The sequence below is a fragment of the Falco peregrinus genome, chromosome 2, assembly GCF_023634155.1.
Source record: "Falco peregrinus isolate bFalPer1 chromosome 2, bFalPer1.pri, whole genome shotgun sequence".
Taxonomy (NCBI): Eukaryota; Metazoa; Chordata; class Aves; order Falconiformes; family Falconidae; genus Falco; species Falco peregrinus.
Window position 1 is genome coordinate 122,425,486 of NC_073722.1, and position 12,903 is coordinate 122,438,388.

Consider the following 12,903-nt stretch of genomic DNA (forward strand, 5'->3'; position numbering starts at 1 on the left):
TCAACGCAAGTGATTTCTACAGCATCCATGCCCTTCACCAGAGAAAAGTTTAGTGTCTTTTACACCGGTTTTGGAAGTCTTCATTTCTATCAGTTCTCACTGGGCATTGTCACTACAGAACAAATTGAGTGTCACCATTCCAGATGATCAAGAATTTCTTCATTTCTGTATCTTCTGCCAGTACATCTTATTTCCAAAATGCTCATACAACTTCTTCCTTCTTTCAAACCTTTTTGCCCGTGGTCTGTGATTCACTTTGCGTTCTACTATCATTTTTAAACGACATGTTCCTTGGCTCTAAATATTCATCAGGCTTCCAGCCAAGGAACACGTTCTTCTGTGTAGAGAGTGGCTTTGCAGTGTTGATCAAGAGCAGTTACATGACAGATCAAGTCCTCTCTGTTATGTTCTATCTGCACAAACCAGGTAGAGTCACTTGCCGCATCCACAATGATGCTGATACCATACAGCTCTGAGCACACAAAGCCTTCTAGTGCAACCTGCTTACATCTGGCTGTCTTATGTGGCCTCTGTATAGACACAGGAAAAATACCCAGTGTACACAGCAGGGATGTGCATTTGCATCCTGCTGAACCCAAATATTGAAAAGATGAGTCCTCTGGATGCTGGCTTTGATTTTTGTTAGCTTTAGCTTGTGAAGCCCAGTTTGGAACTTCTTGCTAGCAGAGTTTTTCCTACCAGGTACAGAAGATATGGTGGAGACATTTCCATGTGTTGGTAATCTTGTCCCATAGCCTAGGCTCATTCTAGTCTGCATCTCTTGTGGACCTGCTGCTCAGCTCAATGGAGCTGTGTTCCTGCTGTGGTTTTCTGTGAACATCACCTTGGTTGCTGACATCTTGCAGGAACAGTGAGTGAGCTCCTCTCTTTTTGTAGGACAAAATGTTGCAAGCCATTCCTCATGTTTCTGGTGGCTTCAGCATGCTGCTGGACTGGTCACTACTTTGCTGTGATGCTGGAGTAAGCTGTCCAGGGGTATGATCATGCAAAGAACTGAAGCTGTCTGTGGGGTGTGTGTGTTTTGTCCCCTTTTCCACAGTTGAAAGGATCTGTAGCAAAGATTAAAGGGAGGTGCAGTAGCTGGCCAACCCCTATGACCTGTGGGCAGGGCCCACACGTTGGGTTGGTATCCAAAGCACACAAAAGTTTCATTCCAAAAGGTCTAGAGAGCTGAAAAACGTGAGGCAGGTAATGTGAGAGCAAAAAGCAGGAAGAAAGAAAGTTCCCTTTTTCATGGCATTTCAGCTGTCGCTTCTGACTTGACCTCACATTACTGAGGGCCTTGTGGCATTTTCTTAAAGTGCTTTTTTTAACTGCATGTACGTATAAATGCGTGGGTCTTTACCAAGCCCTGACAGACTGTACATCGCAGGGCCGTCCCCAGTGCCCAGGTTTTCTCGGCCGTACAGACACGGCCACGCGGCCCTATGGCTATGGCACCGACGGGGCGCGGGACACGCAGGAGGGTGCAGCATGCCGCTGACATCCCGGTGGTGGTGCAGGAGGTGAGGTGCCTACGTGGCTGCTTGCAGGCCCGCAGGAGAGGGCCGGCCGTGCAGGGCCGTGGCCGGGGGGTGCGCGGGGGCTGCCGGCCGCGGGCAGAGGCCGTACCTGCGGGGGGTGCGGCCGGGGCGCTGCCCGCGGTGGGGCCGGGCCCCGCGGCGCGGCCGGGGCTCTCCCAGCGCCTGTACCGGCGCCGGGGAAGGGAGGCTCCGGCAGCCCCGCCGCGCAGCCCAGCGGCCGCAGCTTCGTCGGGGTGGCCGGCAGCCCCCGGCGCGGCGCGGCCCGCGGCCGGCAGCGAGTGACCGCCAGGGGGCGCTGTCCGCCCTCGGTGGGCCGCGGGGCGCGCAGGTCGGCGCGGCGGGGCTGCCCCGGCGGCGGCGCCGGCGGGAGGAGCGCGGGGAAGGGCGGGAGGCGACCGGCTGCGCGGCGGCGGCGGGACGGCGGCGGGCACCGGCCGGCAGCAGCCTCGGCGCCCACTCCCTGCCTTGTGCGGGGCCGGATGGGCCAGCGGAGCGCCGGGGCGGGCCGGGGGTGGGGAGGGCAGCCCGGGAGTGCCTCCAGATCCGCCGAGCTGGGCTGCAGCGGGAGCTGCCCGGCGCAGGGGTGGGGACTGGCCGCTTCCTTAAACGGCGCGGGAGCGGCGGGGAGCGGGGCAGCGGGTCCGCACCGCCCCGGTGCGCCGGGCCGCGCCGACCCTCCCGGGACGCGGCCGCAACACGTGGAGCAAACTTTCGAGGGATGTGTGCCTGCCGCCGGACAGAAACGCCGCCGCAGCAGGACTGCGCCTTAGGGGTGCACGGAGCAGCTCGCCTCTCTCTGGTTTGGTGGTTTTTGGGTGTTGGTTTTTGCCTTTTTTTTTTTTTTTATTGCTGCTTTTGGGTGTTTGGGATTTTTTTTTTTTTTGCTCTTTCTCCTACTTCTCTGCTGCTTGTTGGGTCGGGGCTTCCTAAGCTCGCAGGGGCAAACGCAGCCTTTGAAAAAGCCGAGAAAAATGTTGCAATGTCCCTTGTGGCAACGAATTTTATTTTTTTTTATTTTGCCTTTTGCAAGGGCAAAGACGAAGCGTGGAAAAAATCCCAACGTGATCGATACCAGTTTAAATACCCATCTGCGAGCAGCTGGGCTGCGGGAGGCAGGAGCGGGGACCGCAGCCGCCCGCTACTTCTCCCCGCTCGGTTGCAGCTCAGCCCGAGCCCTTCCCGTGCGTAATCCCGGGGACCTGCGGCGCCGGGGAGGGGAGGCGGCCGCAGGGTATCCCCGAGCCCCGTTCCCGTGCTCCCTCCTTGCTCGCAGCGGGTAACGGGGGGGCTCGGGCTCTTTTGGCCGTCTGAACCATAACGGGGTGTTTTCGCTTCGCGTACGAAGTTCCCGCAGGAGCGGGCTCGGGCTCGGCGGTGCCGAGTCACGACGCGCGTCGGAGCTGCGGGCCCGGGGGCTGCAGGCCCGGCCCGAGGTGCGGAGCTGGCCCGCGGGCGTCCGCGGCTCCGGGACCGGGGGCCGGGCGACTCGCCCCGCCGCGGGCCGGGCCAGCTCGGAAGTTCGGGTAGGGGGCGGCGCGGATCGCTGGCTGCCCCGGCCGGGGGCGGTGGCTGCCGCCGAGGGGATGGCCCGGCTCCGGCGGGGTCCCGGTGGCCCCGGGGCGGGGGCCGAGGCTCAGCGCTGGCGGTGGGCACCGGCCGGGGAGAGGAGGGCGGTTTACAAACAGGCGTAAGGAATCGCAGCCCGCGCCTGATGGGCGAGCTGAGGGCTGGGTCTTTGCGGGCGAGATGAGAGCTCTGTGTCTTCAACTGGCCTACAAAGTCCCAGTTCTCGGCTCCCAGGACCTGCCGGGCTCGCAGCGGGCGAAGACGGAGCGCGGCGGCGCCGGGGCCGCTCCCGCCGGGAGGCGGCGGTCCCTGGGGCGGCCCTCGCCGCTGTGCCCGGACCGCCGCTTCCCCGGCGCTGTGCCCGGCGGGTGGCCCCGGCTCGCCGCGGGCGGGCTGTGGGGAGAGGACGGAGCTGGTTCTCCGCGAACCGTAAGTGCATTTTGTTTTCTTCCCCCGCGGAAAGGGCCTGCAGCGTGCGCGTCCACCGGCGCTGCGGCCATCCCCGCGGGCCCCGACGTGCGCGGCCGCGCTGGCAGAACGCGGTGCCCGGGCAGGCAGCGAGCGTCCTGGTTCGCTCCTGCACGGCCATGTGCATCCTTGTCACCGCTTTCACTTTCAGAAAACACATCTGTTTTCTTTTTTCTTTCCCCTCTTTTTTTTTTTTTTTAAATAAATGTAGTCACCATACATACCAAGTGGCCTGGCTCCCGGTAATTCTCTTATTCACCCAAGTGCTTTAACCACCCCTGCCCCTTCTGATGTTCCTTATGATTTGTCTTTGGTTTGGGTTCGGTACACTGTTCTTCTGGAGGCACTGGTTTGTGCTCCTTCTTTGGGCACAGTATATATACCACTCTTGTATGTTACTCTTTGCTTATATCGTATTTATATCTCCTGTGCCCTTCTGTGTTATGTTACATCACATTTTAAATTCTTAAATTAGAATTATTTTGAGGGTCCTCATTTTTTATTTTTTTTTAAATGTAGGTATGTTTTTACTTCTCTCTTGTAAAGTCAATTGACCTAGAATAAGAAAAAAGGCCAAGCAGCAACAGTATTCTCATGGTTAAGGTTTATAAAAGCAAATGGAAAATTAAAATCTTCCTGCGTGTTTTTTTGAGCCACTTAGAATTTAATTCTCTCTCTGATGTAGTATCACAGGAGTCTACATGCTGCATGTGTGTACACAGACATTTACACATGCCACACAACTTTTATCCTCTGATCCCATGAGACTTTTGCAAACAAACACTGTTTTCAGTGCTATATTCTGTAGCATTTGCCCATAAAAATAACAATATTTATTTAGTTTTTCACAATTAAGAGGAATTTGCAAATGGTGTTGCAGACGTCTGCATGCTTTTTTTCTTCTTTAGCCTTCTATATCCAAACACTTGTGCACAGCGTCTAAAATGTTTATTAATAGCTGTTCTTCTGACATGCATTTGGGGCATATGGATCTTGATATATCAGAATTATTTTGTGTGTGCAGTCCCGCAGTTGCCTGTTTGACTTGGGGGACAGCACGCGCGGTCAGGCCTGCCTTGGGCCTGTTCCCTTTATAAACCTATTCGTAAGTACTGGCTGGGAGCTTTCTCCGAAACCAAAATTTAAAGCAAATTTTTTTTCACACTGCATTTCCCCATAGGCCCATTTTTCCAGGGAACTGTCTAGTGGCCACAAAAAGGAAAAGTATGTGAAAGTAAGGAGTAAAGGCAAAAAATACTGTTGCCCTTTTAGGAGACAACGCTGTTAAAAAGACCGTTCTGCTGGCCTATTTGCAGCCCTTTTCTCCCTGCAGATCTGTAGCTCTTAACGAAATTAATCTGCAGTGAAATCACAGAAATCTGATTCTAATCATCCACCCTGGAACAAGTCAGAGCTACAAGATGACGAGCATAATGTAAAAAATGCTTTCAGCACGTGGAGCCGTATCATTAACATTAAAACCTGATGGTGTGAAAGGGGGGAAAGGGGAGTAGATTTCTGTGCCTCTTTAGCATGTTCCAACTTTTTGTGCAACTTTGTAGGCAAGCAGAGATTTTTGTTGAGGTTGTTTGTGTTGCTGTTCAGGCTCTTGGACTAGCTGCTAGGCTAAACTGAAGTTTTCCCTTTCATAGGAGATTTTCTTAATTGTGGTTTGCTTTGTAAAGCTGGGTAAACTGCTGGGTTTAGCTTTTGTCAGGTTTAACATAATCTGGAAATTTTTTTTCCAGCAGTAATTGGTTTCTTCCTGCCTTTAACTCTGGCAAGTTTTTTTTCCCCCCCAAACCTATTCTGGAGCACTACATAGCATAATTTGAGTTATGATCTTCTGATTTGAGTGCATCATACAAGATTCAGTCGAAACTTGGCTTCTGTAGGGAGTGAGTGCTCAGCGTTTTATGGTCATTGGGACTTGTTGAATGTGTACATTCGAGCTTCCAACTCCCCAGTCACTTTTAGATATTTTTTTTTCTTAATGGCATTTGCCAAGGTGAAAGGACACATTTTTTCAAGCAACATTCATCTGTTTGAACTAGCATGGATGTAGTTGTTTATAGCTGCTAGAACTCTGTTGACAGACTTGCTGTACTAGGAATGTATTTTTTTTTTCTTCATTCATCTACATTATTAGCAATTATTTAGATCGTAGCTGCACACACTGCATTGACAGGCACGTCCCAACTTCTGTTTGTGCCCCAAAGAATATACAGTGCAACGCAGATGTATTTCTCAGCATCTGTTTTACACTGTTGAGTTTAAACATTCTCTCTGAATTAAAGTTCAGGCTGAAAGGGAACATTCCCTCATGCCCCAAATGACTTTTTGTGGGTCAAATTACAAAGTAAAAATATTTTATTTTATTCTTAAATAATATTGCTCTGAGGCTGGATTGGGGGTAGGCCATGGTTTAGCACTTTCCAAATGCTAAAGAAGATGGTTCAAGCTTCTGCTGCAAGTTGTGGACAAGCTCTTAAATTACTGTTTTAGCTCTGAAGCTTTCATAATGTCCTTTGCTCTCTGGGGTGCAGACTCAATTATTCCCCCCCTCCCCGGTTAATAATGGGGCTTTGTTTTATTTTCACTTCTAAACTTTATGCCTCTCTTGCTAATCTTTCTGTGTGTACAAATATGCTTTCTTCATCAGTCAGACTTGGCAATATTCAGGCCACACTAAACTAGTTCTGGGCAGTACAGCAAGGCGCTCTATTTATCAGCGCCTTTCTGGGGAAGTTTATTACACTGTAGGAGTGACATTTTCAGCCTTCTGAAAGACTTGGTAAATATTTGGCAGGTTCTACTCCTTCAACAAAAAAAGGGCCATATTTTATCTGTGATAAGGTCTGAAAGAAAACTATCTAGGCATTAAGGGCTTGAGTTGTTGGGCAGAAGGGTGGGGTTCATGCAGGATATTCTTTGAATTGCACTGAGTGAAGTCAAATGTTTGCCTGCAATTTAGGAACCGCTGTTCCTCTATGTTTGCAAATAAGAGACCTTCAAGCCAGGGTTGTATTTTAAGTATGCATGGAGCATAGCGAGTTTGCGGTGTTTGAGTTACAAATATATGTAATCAGGGGCAGGTTAGATTCAGACGGTGCCTGGTAGCAGCTCTGTTCCGCACAGGCCTTTCGCAGAAGCATGGACATGCTTGTGTTAGAATCTTGCACCCTTAGTGAGGACTAAATTTTGTAAGCATGAGGCATCCAGCATGTACCCAGCTTGCAGACGCTTTCCCCTCCACTCTTGGCCTCGTCCACAGATGGCAAACCCTGAGCTCGGGGCGTGCTCTGTGCCAGCTCGCGCTGCAGGCCAGCTTTTAAGCACACACAGGCAAACCAGACGTGGAAGAGAATGTGCTTTTCCCTTCCCGCTGCTGGCCTGCTTGAGAAAATCTTTCCAGCTCCCGGTGATTTCATCACTTCCCTTCCTGGGATCTGTCCCTTTCTGGTCCCCAGAGGGGAGAGGAGGAGGGCAGGAGAGCTTAGAAGAGGCTGTGGGGTGGCTTGCACTGGCCGGCAGGTGAGGACGTCCCTATGAGGCTTCAGCCCCTTCCTGTAGTCCAAGTGACATCCCTGTAAAACGAGAAAGAGTGGTGGCATCTGTGTGACTTTCACAAGGCACAGCTGTGTCCCTTTGCTGGGTATGATCTTTGCTTGGTAGAGGGGCTTCTGCTTTCTGCTTGGGTTCGATCGCTTTGGGGGAGCGAGCGAGAAGGGGAGTGTAAGCATGTGGTGGTACCAACGGCAGGACCGCGACTGCTGGGGGAGTGTCTGATGCTGGGGTAGGGAAACCCTTCCTTGCTGAGGGCAGAACAGGCCTTTCAGATCCCACTGCCAGCCTGCACATTCGCGTGAACCTTAGTGTGAGCCAGCAACAGTGTGGGAAAGAAATCATATGGCTGCAGACTGAAGGAAATGAGCCGGGGTGATGCTGGTCGGGAGATGGCTTCCTCTTCCCTGTGTAACTGACGGACTACGGATTCATGGCATGTTTCTTTAGCACTGAATTATCAAAGTATTTCCAAGACGCTGCTTGGTAGATTTGATTTTGTATCGGCTTCGTGGGTTTCATTTGGATCTTAGTGGCCTGTTGGTTTAGAAGGGTTAGGCTGTTAGGATTTTTCCCCTTCTGTGGCAGCAAGCAACAGGCCTTTGTTCTTCCTCTCCTTTGGCAGAAAGTCCTCCATGGTGTCCTGAACGTCCACGTGGGTGGATGATGTGCCCACATTCCACGGCATCATGCAGGATTTCAGTATTTTCCCAATACAGATTTGTTAGTGACACCATTTCTAGATCCAGGATTGGAGCCTCGACTCCTAGATCGTGCCTGCTAGTGTTGTTATTCATTATTACTATTTTAATTACAAAGCGTCCCATCTGACCAAGGCTTTGGAGTCTTGCTCAGGCAGTTACAGTACTCAGACAGTTGCAGTGCAGATGACAGACCACAGAGGAATGCGCGCTGCTTCAGGCATTATTTTGAGTAGCAAATGTTACCCTGAACTGTCCGATCTGGTGAAAGGGTCAGTCCTGTATAGCTGGAGGTAGGGCAGGGACCCTTCCTGTCCTTTTCCTGGTGAAATTCATCTATAAATGAAATAGTGACATGCTGGTTTTTACAGCTGTTTTGAATCTCTTTAAATGTCTAAATGCATTTTACTTTTTTTTTAAGTATGGAATTTCCTCAAACTATAAAATTTGAAAGCAGATTTCATTTAGCAAGATCTCTCTGCATGATAACTTTTAATATACGGTGAGGAACACAATTCGAAACACTTACATTTAATTCAGTCAGCAGCCTGTAGGAACTGATCTACAAGTGGCCCAAAGGCCTGCTAAAATTAGTCATGGTTTTATGTTTTTGGAAGAAAACTCTTCAGGAGTGGCCCTGTTATTTTACAAAAAAACAGGTCTTTTGAATGTGATACTGTCAATAGGGTTAAATTCAAACATGCAAGTGCAGTAGTTTAAAGAATAAATTCCAGAAGCTGTTTAACGCTCAGCTTCGTTACAGAGCGATGATCAGGTTGGGTTAGACAGAATTGCCGTATGCTGAAACATCTGGAATAATATCACATTTCTCCAAAACGGAATTTTCTTTAAGAGCAGCAGCAATTGCTGATATTTGAGAGGGTGGAGCTAGCAGCAACCTACAAATGCTGGAAAATGAATTAAGAATTTATAGAGCAAAATACTGAGACTTTGTCAGGGATTGTGATTTTGATTATGATCTCTTGTTTAAAACATCAGGTAATTCTGAGAGCTGGGACTTTCCAGGCTGCGGTGGTTGGTAGGACAGTTTACGTGGGGGCCAGGAGCTCGGCTCCTTGGCACTTGGCTTTTTAGTCTTTTGATGAATTCCAATGAAACAAGTTGTGGCAAACTGATTTGAAGCTTTGGAGCCAGAATATGCATGAAAAATCTTGCATGAAAAGAGAGATTGTTTCATAAAGAAGAATTTGAATGTAGTTCAGTTAAAATATGCCCGATTTAAAACTGTGTTATTTTGATATTTTATAAAAGATAAAAGTTTCCTCAATTCTAGCACTATGGGTGTATTTTACACCTGAAGGATACTACAAAAGTAGACTTGAAGCCTCAGTTGCATTTTAAATGGTTTTTATTACAAAATCTGCTTTGACTACAAAGATATTTGGTATAATTGTGACTTCATCTGTTAATTTTGAAGGAAATATTTCTGGAGGAGGAGAACATTCCCATGCAAATACAACAGTTGTAAAGAACAAACAGAAAGGTGCTTAATCACAAAGGAGCTTGCCCATTTTAACTTACCTTGGACTGTAAAACCAAACAAATAATGTAATTTGTGAAAAAACTTAATCAGATATTTACAGTATCCATTTTTTTTAGTGCTGTGGATTATTCAGCAGTACAGTTAATGGTATTTTACGTATAGCTTTCAAATACTGAGTGTCTGTTTCATATGGATTATCATATGCCCCCCCAAATTGGCTTGAATCTACATTTTAAAACCAGCTTTTATTATTTTTTTAAACAATTGCACTAAACAACAAAATTCAACTGAGTAACTTAAGCTGAATTTCTTAAATCTGAGTTAGTAAAGAGCTTCCAAAACTTCATCCAAAATAGATCATAACAAAGGAGCAGAACTTCACTGAATCGTTTTGCAATGTTTGTTAGCTGCAACTCAAAGCGCTACACCGAGATTTGAATTATGTTACTCCAAGTCCCAGCCTAAATTTAGCTGTAGGATTCACATACTGCACTCGCTTCACTGGAAGAGTTTGGTTCACTTGTAGCATATTTGAGCTAGTTCTGCATCTCCTTGGGGAATAAATTGCAGCCTGAATGAGAACATTCACAAACACTTATGACATTAATGCTATATGCAGTCGGAGGTTCTGCATGCATTCCGCCTTTGAAACTATCTCTAGCCTCCTTCCAGGACTTTATATAATTTCTGTATCAATGGCCATTAAGGACAGTGAGACACAATGAAACATTTTCTTCTGACAGTGTTTCTTTGCAGACATCTTTGCAAACATAGTAATAAGCTTCTCACTTTAGAATTTCCACTGGAGTGAGCTCTTTCCTCCCCAGCCCAGCCCCATGTGAGTAACTGCACTTGTATAGCGAGTTGTTTCACATGCCCCAAATAAAAATGTAATAAATCCAGAGTAAGGAAAATGCTTATGAGCCAGTTTATGGTGTTATGTAATACTAGTTACATAAAGTTTTGGATGTCTTTATACTTTTAAGGTATTACTGCCTTCAAAAAGAACATAAACTGTAATTTCATCTCTAAACATCTGATAGGAGTTTGATCTTAAAATATAAATTGGGCTTGTATATTGTTTACATCACAGAATGAATTTACAGCTCTCCAAAGTAACAGCAAGTGTGCACACTGCTAAATAAAACATCTCCTCTAAGGCAGTGGAGATCTGCTCATCTGCACCAGCTCAGGATTTGTCCCATACTCTGATTTTGGTGACTGGTAATGTTTTTGGATGAACAGCCATGAGCACTTCCGTCACTTTAGAGCATTATTAATAAATGTTTGGAAATTCTGTGACTCTCAAACCTTTTCTAACTTCGAAGTGCATTTTCCAAAATTAACTGTTTTATAACTAGCTAGCTATCAGTGATACATTAATGCTGAATTATGGTCAGTTGCTTGCAGGCAGCAAGCAGAGGTTTAAGTGCTTAAAATACATATAATGGGGTTGTTGCGAGTGCTGTAAGTTGGTGTAAATGAGCACGGGTGCTGACTGCAGTGGAGTTGCACCGATTTATTCCCCCTGACCTGATGGGCTACAAACATAAGGAGCTGGGTTTTTTTAGAGAGCCAGCTCATGCAGCCAGGATCTCACCCAGGGGGGAGGACTTGCATGAGCGCTACCTGTGTGTGGCCTGTGCGGTGCGCAGGAGATGAACAGCATCAACATGGTCACTGAGCTCTTCCCCTCTTCTCTCCTTTCCTCCTTAAGTAAATCTATGCCTGGAAGGAAACACTTTAGTCCAGGTGAAAGCTATGTACTACATCCCAATACAGCTTCCAGAAATAGTCTCCCACCAGAATGATTTCCACAGCAACTAACGATATGGCCAAATGCTTTTTTGTTTTGTTAAATGAAATTTGCTACAACTTTGCTATTCCAGGCATGGCTTTGAATGCACTGCTGAGCTATTACCTGGCAGCCAGGTAAAGCAAAACATGTTAACGTGGCTGACCTGGTGTCAAATGAGAAGGGCAGCAGGAAGCAGGCAGAAAAGGCACCAGGTTTCCACACTCAGCATATTCTTGCCAGCCAGTCCTCATGCCTGCCGCTTGCAGGCTGTAATGTCAGTAGTCTGCTAGGGCCAAAGGAAAAATACCGTTAGATGCCCACAGAAAGTAGTCTGAGCCCAGCTCTGATGAACCAAAATGGTACTAACCACAGCAGGGGTAGGAGCAAGGCATCTTGTTCATGAATAGCATTTTTAAAGGGATAGACTTTCCCCCTTTCCCAACATTTCTTCTGCACCCCATGCAGTAGTGAACCCGGACACTGGTAGTGTTTTAACTGACAACATCTCGTTCTCATTGAAGTATCTCATAAAAGGTATCTAGCAAAACGATTTCTATTTCACCTAAGACAGAATTCAGTTAACTTCATCACTCTCAAAACTGGGTTCTTGGTCTGGGCTCCCTCCCGAGGCAGAGGGAAGGGGGTGATGGCTCCAGGGTCAGTGTGTCTCACTGGGCTGGTTCGCCACTTGAGGGTAGGAGGTGGCACCCTCTGAAGTCCAGCGCTCATCCGCTAATTACAGGAAGTTTGTACAATCAACTTTTAGTCACAGATGCTAAGACTTAAGGCTTCCCAAGCCACTTAGGCAAATGACAAGGCTTTTAACCGCCTATTTCGCTTAACTCTTAGATGTGCTCGATGGCTTTGGTATCAGAGATCTGCAACTTGCAGGTATGAAGCTGCTGCGGTAACAAGTCACTGGTGGTCAGGCACTGGGCACCAGTACGTGCCTACACCAGTCAGCTTTTATGAACGCTGCTGTGCCTTTATTTGAATCTATCCAGCAAGTGAATTGGGTTTCTCTGACCTGTTCTTACGGCTTGAAACTATCAGCAATTTTAAGGACACTAGCTCAACTTCATCTTGCCAAATCCTGTCTGGTTTAATTAATGACATTCAGCAAATGAGGGGAGGGGTCCTGTGACTTTCACTGCTGTAAGGAATTTCTGGATATACAGGGTTGGATCCAAAACCAGTGGGCATTCCCAGTGGCTACTGAACCTCTATCTGGCAATCTGATCTCTTTAGAAAAACATTTCTGTGAAGTAAGTCTGAAATGAGAGAAAAAGTAATTTTTTCTCCCAAACCTACAGCATTAAGGCTAGGTTCCCTACTAATACAGACTTCATTTTTCTGTGGAAGATTTTACTGCGTTCTGTGCAAAAAAAAAATCTGCAAACTTGCAACAAAAGACCAACGTTTTAAGCAGAAAGCAACATAGTTTAGACGCTTGATGTCACCATATTAATGGTGTGAGAAGAGTGAGGGCACGCAGGCTGGGCCAGCTGTCTCTCTGGGAACCGTGGGGTTTTTTTCTCTTCCCTGTTGTGCCCTCGTATCCAAAATAGGCACTTTTCATGAACATACTGGCAATAAATAGCATGTGATGGGATTAGTTAGAAGGAGCTGCCAAAATGTTTATCAATTATTGTATCTGTTTTCTTCCTCAAAGAAGGTTTCCTTCAGAGACACGTGCCCCCTCTCTGGTAATCAAATCTTGTGTGCTCAGTTGGTTGTTGAAAATTGATTTGTACATGC